This window comes from Cebus imitator, unplaced genomic scaffold (assembly GCF_001604975.1).
Source record: "Cebus imitator isolate Cc_AM_T3 unplaced genomic scaffold, Cebus_imitator-1.0 Scaffold26, whole genome shotgun sequence".
Taxonomy (NCBI): Eukaryota; Metazoa; Chordata; class Mammalia; order Primates; family Cebidae; genus Cebus; species Cebus imitator.
This window is the reverse complement of record NW_016107341.1, coordinates 2002741-2010996: the sequence shown is the minus strand read 5'-3', so window position 1 is coordinate 2010996 and position 8256 is coordinate 2002741.

The window sequence follows — 8256 nt, the reverse complement described above, 5'->3', positions numbered from 1 at the left end:
TAAATGATAAGTGCACACACAGAATTAAAAATTGTCTCTACTTGCAATACTATAATTTAAATGATTTTACTAGATTTTTGAATAGTTTCTACAAATGCTAAAAGCAACCAAAGTGATACTAAGCTTTAACAGTTGAAATTTATTAAAACGTATAGTATTTTAAAATCCAAATGGCATTCTTCACTTCATTTATATGTTATCAGATGAGCTAAATATTAATTGCCAAAAAAACTACTTTCCATTAAGTTTTAAGTGAGGCCTTTGTTGTTATTGTTGTTGATTGATCACTTATTTGTTTTTATACAATTACCTCATAAATTCTGTATCTCCAGGGAACAATTTTCTAATTATTCAGTGTGTTGATGGTTGTCATGCATCTGCCAGGGTCTGTATTTCTTACAGATGGATAAAGGGAGCTCTCTTCAGTTCTGTGTGATCCTTTAAGAGGACAAGAGGGGACAGTATCCTAGGGCATTAAACAGAACTTCTGTCCTTTTAATCACTTAGTGTAAGTGCATGAGGTCTTCAACTCTGTGACCCACAGTATTTGATTAGTACTAAAACTGCATTTGATACATGTGTTTCATTTTTAATTTTCATTTTGTTTGTACATTATTATGCTAAATTTAATTTAGTTTACATCAGCAACATTTCTAGATGCGGCTCTCTTTGGCTGCCTTTCAGTCTCATGGGCTATATAAAAAAGTACATAAATTATTAAGTTTAGCATCATTGAAAACATGTGCATCTATGTAAAAATGTCATATATTCAGTGTGGCTACCATCTGTGGTTATGGTAATATAAACCCATAAACGTGCACAATCCTGTATATTGATTCAAATAAACAAAATCCACTTGGATCTATAACCTGATATTGTGGTTTGGGTAGGTACCATCTTATTTTGTCAAACATCAAATGGGAAGAGTAATAGAATACACATATTGTTTTGGTTAGTTGACACTTTCTTTCTCTAACAAACGTGATCCACTCTTTAGAGTAAAATCACAAATTCAGCATTGTGGATCAATAGCACCAAAGACTTTTCCACATTCTAACGCTGGTCATCATTAGAAAATATGCTTTGTTGTACACATATTGTAATAAAATGTTTGTGCTCTATTAACGATTGTACCTAGGATGACATATCTAGTATCATTTAAATTGAGGTAGAAGGTAGAGAAGAAACATATGACACATAGAGAGAAAGAATATTTATTTTTAGCTGGAGGGAGTGAGATGTGTATTTCTTTATTAAATTAATTTAATTTTTGGCTTTTTAGAAAAGACTTTTTGAGGTGGTGTTTCGCTCTTGTTGCCCAGGCTGGAGTGCGATCTCAGTTCACCGCAACCTCTGCCTCCTGGGTCCAAGCCATTCTCCTGCTTCAGCCTTCTGAGTGGGGGGGGGATTGCAGGCATGCACCACTGCACCTGCCTAATTTTATATCTTTAGTAGACACAGGGTTTCACCATGTTGGTCAGGCTGGTCTTGAACTCCCAACCTCAGGTTATCTGCCCAGCTGAGCCTCCCAAAGTGCTGGGATTACAGGCATGAGCCACAGCATCTGGCCTAATTTAATATTCTTAATACTGAATTCTTAAAATAATCTCCCACCTCCAAATTATATAAGTTTCAGTCACCAAAAAACTTGGATTTGCCCTTTAGTCTCTGTGGTAATTAAATTAGATAATCTATTTAAGGATTTTAGTATGTTGTCTGGTACAAAGCATTTTATATAAATGTTAACTGTTTTATTATTCCTAATGCAAAATAGAGCCACATGATTATTTAACTTTGAAAGCTTAATAGCTTCATATAGTTGCACATAATATATAAATGGATGTAATCTGAAGTATTATAGTTCTGTACATAACGTCTTTATTATTTTCTAGTTATCTGTACTTCCTAGCTATAATGCTGTGACTGCTAATTACATAGAGGCCTTCAAATCTTAGGCCAAACTTGTGTTTATTTGTGTTCTGTCTAGCATCCCCCTCAGTGATAATTGCATATGCCTGTTTCCAAGCCAGACTAATATATTCAGATCCAAGTCAGACAAATATATTCAGACATATTTCATTGAATGATTATTTTGGATATATTCACCAAATGTTTATTTGGGACCTGCTACATGCTTACAGTAATACTCCTGGGCTCAAAAAAGATAAAGGTGGGTGATAGAAATATGGCCCTTGTTCTCACAGATCTTACAATTTAACAAAAACAGAGTTGGGAGAGTATAAACAAATAATTAAATAAGGGATTGAGATATGTATTCTGGACACAACTCAAGGGACAAGGAAGAAGAATAAGTGAAGAAAAGTTGGCATTACAAAAAAGTGCAAGATTTAGCCAATGGACTAGAGGATAAGAGAGTGTGCTAAGTCCCAGGAACCAATAGATAAGGGCCCTTTAGTTGTGATATTTCTTTGCTCAAGAATGCCTTTTGCCAATAAGTGCCAGCAAGCACCCATTTGTTTATCAAAGACCAAGAAAAATGTTCTCTTTTATGAAGCCCATTATGATTCTACCAAGTAATTTGTTTTTTTGATATAGGTGTTTACTCATTTATACATGGAGATAACTGCCTTTGATAAATTTTTAGTGCAATACCTGTGACAAAGCTGTCATTAAATTGTTGTTATCATTTACATCATTGTTGTCATTTACATCAATATCGTTCAACAATCTCAGGTATCCTGTGGTCTCATCATTTTCAGCTATCAATTGTAACATTCACAGCATTGCATGCTTCAGTGATTATCATTAAATAATCATTTTGCTATTTACAGATTTGTCGACAAAAGTGAAAGCTACTCCTGGTCATGGCTGAGAGCCTGAGTAATGTCACAAGGGTAGGAGTCCCAAGGAAATGTAAATTGTTTGTTTGAGATGAAAGGATATTCATTTATTCTGCATTGATTGGGTTTCTGAGACAAAAAATGAATACTTTCTGAAGAGAGATGTCCTTTAATTGGATAAAAAAGAAGGCAGGAAACTATTACATATATGATCCACAGACTTTTCTAACTGTATACCTCTTTGAATAAAAAGTATCAAAATGTATTCTTAATATATGTGTATTTATTTAACTGAAGATGTACTAATACATTGTATACATCATAAAACATTCATACAATAGGAATATATATATATAATAATTATTAAATAAACCATATTTTGATGTACTTTTTTTATTAAAAGTGTACCAAAACTTGTCTTTGATGTGACTCAATATTTCAAATAGTCTTGAAAATTTTGACTATTTTTATATAATTTATCAGCATATCTGATGAGATTATAATTGAAGAGTTTGTACTTGGAGAAGGTAAATCAGCTCTGCCTTTTTGTGTCTGTTTCATTTGTGTTTACATTGTGTATTAGTATACTCATCAGTCTGAGCTTTAACAGATAATTTATTTAATTGGCCATTTACTTTAAAGAAAAATGAATACATGAAATATTGTATTTCTATCACGAGCAAGCCAACGTTACCTACCTCTTTTGAAGACCAATATCTTAAAATTTTATTTATCATCTAAAATTAGAAACTATATGATGAGATTTCAAAGCAACTTTTAATACACAGCAGGCTTGTTTAAAATGTGGGTATTCCCAGGTTTAACTATCACAGATTGTGATTCAATAACCTTCAGTGAGCTAAGGGATATACATACTTAATATATTACTCTATTCTGATACGAACTTAAAACTGAGAAGTAGAAGATCAAGATTCTAGAATGAGCTATGCACTTATTTTGAAAACACTCCCCTGTTTGTTAACCATGACTAGCTGTAGAACTTTTAAGTAAAAAATGGTCCATGTATTCCTCTCAGGTGGCATCAAACAATGCATGTACAGCTTAGATTTCCACATCCTCTGTACGCCCAGGCTTGTGTGGTGAAGAAGAGTAGGGGAAAGAGTTCGTGGTGACATCTGCCAGAGGAAGAGAATGTAAATTGTCCTCCAGAGCCCACAGAGGAAAAAAAGAAAGAAAAAGAAATAAAGCCAGGAGTCCTTTGGGGGGAAAGAAGTGGTTACCTATGACTAAAATACCAGAATTGGTTGTGTTGGCTTCTCTGACAGTACCCTTAACGTATTACAGCTAAAAGTGAACACCAATTATATTTTATTCATATTTATATTTCAGACACAAATTTTTATCTGCTGTATGTTATTAGTACATTAACACAAAACAAAGGACATTTTATTTGCTTAGCAATATAATATATCACCAATTCTATAATTACTCTTTATCATATGGTAACTATATGTGGTTTCAACTTACTTTATAGATGGAATACTTCAAGTAAAGTTAATTAGATTATAACATCTATTTTAAAATAAGATTTCTAATAGAAGTATACAGAGTCATAACACCTGTAACCACATACATGCACACACTCACAGGAAAGCTACTCTGGGTTTCTGTAGAAGTCTTTCAAGAATATGGTTATGATTAAAATATATGCCTGTTATTGAAGGAACAGTAATGCTGGTGAAATTTTTTTCATAATTCTGAAATTATACATACAAAGTATCTTATTTTACTTCCAGCAATATAGTTTAACAATTTCAAACTTTGCGAAAGACAAATCAATAAAAGTTATTGTGTGAAGTGTTTTGAATTATAGACTATTTACACAAGAATATAGAAGCTATTTAAAGTCACCCACAATAGGCACATAGAGTGTTTTCATCAATATTATTCCAATTTTGTTGGTAGGAAATTTTAAATAAGCAAGGCTTAAGTATGCTATCTGGTATTAGGAACTTGTCAGTCAATTTGCAAATTGTCAATAATCCCCTCTGCAAATGTTTGTTTGCTCCTAACTTTAATAATAAAAAAATCAGTACTTTAAAAATTTTACTTTGTTTTGCCTTATTCTTTCAGGTATTATATTCTAATACAACCAGCATTCTATCCTAGATGTTCTGAGTCAGATCTGGATACCATGTGTTGTGGCTGTGTACCCAAATAATTCATTCTGTTACTGACACTTTGGTTTCTGGGGCTATGTCAACAAGTCAGCCTAGAAACACTTCCATAAAAAATACATATGGGTGGCAGAGTTTCAGGTTCTTCTTTTTAATCTCTACACAAATTTCTATTTACCAATTTATTTTACATTTCTAGGCACACCTCTTCCCCAGGGGGAAACAAAAAATGTTGATTGGCACTCTGTCTTCTCTCATTTCAATTCCCAATTTATGAATGAGTTAATCATTTGATTATTGGGAGAACTGATAGTGGTCTCTGATTTAGAAAAGCCTGAGATTATAATGTCACTTCTGCACCTTGCTTACCGTGTAACTTTGGACAACTAATTAAACTTCTCTGGATTTAGTTTCCTTGTGTGGAAAATTAGGATAGTAATAACACCAGTCTTTAAAATGTAATAGATATATTATGGGCTTTATCAACTCTAAAAAAGACTACAAATTTAAAACTAATACATTACTCTTGCCTGATAAGGAAACAGTGCTCTTTGAAAGACAGCTATCAAGACTGTGTTGACACAGAAGGAAAGGAGCTCTCATTGTTTCTTTGATCCAAACAGAGCTATCTCTTAAACCCATGGTACAATCAGTTGGTTCAGGTCAGAGGGGCCTGGCCTGGGACTAACTACATAGAATCACGTTGCACAAACCTCAGGACAAAGAGTTCTACAGAAAAGTGGATTAAAGCAGTGAATAAGTCAGAGCAGTAAACTGAACTTTATTTTTTTATAGGGTCAGGGTCAGATATAAAAGTGATGAGGGAGTCCAAAGGACCTTGGCCTCAGATCTTTTCAAGCAGACATGTGCTCCAATGTCATGACCCCAGAGCAGAAACAGACAAAACTAGCATGGATCCCATTGAACCATTAGGAAAGGAATGAAATTCCATGTGTAAACTATCCATTGTTCAACTAGGCAATTTTATTTTGGACATTGGTTGCCTAAGTGAGGGATAGAGAATAAGGAAAATATAAGTAAAAACAACTCAGTAAAGAATATGATTAGAAGGCATACCAAGATGCAAAAGTAGGGGAAATAGCGATCTAGATAACGTTCTGTTGTTTGAAGTAGAAACTGCATCTTTTTAAAGATTAAGACTTCAATATACCCGAACTTTACCACTGAGAAAACGAAACGTTGAAAGATCAGTTACTAAAGTTCACATACTGACCAGTATTTGAATACATACAGTCTTTTCTAATGTCAAACCCTGTGTTCCTGAAACCTGTGTTATAGTGTCTGAGTTGGTTGTCAAGATGTTCTCATTTGGTGGTCACCAGTGATAGTGTTTATTATGTTTAGTGCTCTCAAAATATAAGTAAATATAAAACAGATAGCTAAGCATACAATAGCTTATACTGTGGTCACTCACATGAATCATACACACAGACACTTAACAAACAAACAAGATGTCTTATGTAAAATGTCAAATAATGTGATGGGTATCTTTAGGAGAAAGAAAGGGAAAAATCCATCTTAAAATAAACTTAGTAATCAATGCTATGAATAGTATAAAAATGTGAATGAGTAATAGCATTGACTTAAATGTCAAATTCTCCTCTGGTAAAAACCATAGTGTATAATTATATAATTTCAATCTAGATTGTTTTACCACACTCAAATTTATCACACATAGGTTAGGTTAATATACATATTAACCTAACTTGCTATTGAGTAAGTCTTTTAGGAAGGCAAGAAACATATCATAATCATTGCAGATAATAAAACTGCTGAAGGTTGCAGTGAGGTTTAGAAATCCCCAATCAAATTAAGCTGTCGTTCTCAAGATGTGTACATTACTAGACCAATTTTCCTAATACATATTTTTACTTCTAGAATATACGCCCTTAAAATTAGAAAAAGACATCTGAAAGTCCTTATATCTCACAAGCTTATTTTGCTACCACTTTCTAACCCTGAGAAGCTAAATATTTCTTTGAACTTTTGCTTACAAAGGTGATTTGATATTTATTAAAAGAAAGCTGTTTTCAAAGTAGCAAAAGGTAAAATTGGAATTTTGCATTTAAATTTCAAATTACTTAAACATGAAAAAATATCTAAGTTGGGTGTCTGGTGATAATGTAGAAAACTAATCATTCCAATGCAATGCCAATGAATATATACATAAAAAGACTAAAAAACACTACACATATGTAACATATATTTGTGTATGTACATATATATAGCCTATCACTTTCCATGTTTTTGTTTGTTTCTCACTATGTTTTTTGTTTAAAGATGGATTCAGGTAGCTTACTTTTCTGTATGTTCAGTATATGCACTGCTATAAAAGTATGGACAGAATTAATTAATTTCTTTTAAGTTAACATGAGAAAATATTGATCCTTCCAAACTCAACTAGTCAAGGCATAGGCAACCCTCCATGTCTGCTTCACAGAAAGGAAAGCATTGCCCTGTACTTCAGTCTTTGGCTGAACTAGTATACTGCACTAGGAGTTCATCAGCAAAGAATGTGACCATTTGCCAAGACTTAGGAGCTAACTATAAATCTGTACTTCTGCTGTCTCCACCATGCTATTCAGTGGAGATTCGTTATACTACAATGATAAGTGAGGAAAGGACTTATGAAAATATCATGGTCTCTTAAAAATTATTGAAGGGTCACGCTAAGTGGGAGAAAATTTTCACAAACTAGGCATCCAACAAAGGACCAATATCCAGAATCTGCAAGAACAAACAAATCAGCAAGCAAAAAACAAATAATCCCATTAGAAAGTGGGCTAGGGACATGAGTAGATGATTCCCAAAAGAAGATATACAAATGGCCAATAAACATATGAACAAATGTCCAACATCACTAATTGTCAGGGAAATGTAAATCAAAACCACATGCAACACCATCTTACTCATGCAAGAATGGCCACAATTTAAAAATCAGAAAATAACAGATCTTGGCATGAATGTGGTGAAATGGAACACTTTTACACTGCTAGTGGGAATGCAAACTAGTACAAACACTGTGGAACTAGACTGTGTGCTTCTTATGATGATCTGTCACTGTCTCTCATCACCCCCAAGTGGGATCATCTAGTTGCAGGAAAACAAGCTGAGGACTACCACTGATTCTACAGGATGGTGAAATTGTGTAATGATTTCATCATATATTACTATGTAATATTAACAGAAATAATGTGCACAGTAAGTGCAATACACTTGAATCATCCTGAAACCAATCCCCCCTCTTCCAGTGGAAAAATTGTCTTCCAAAAAACTGGTGCCAGGTGCCAAAAATC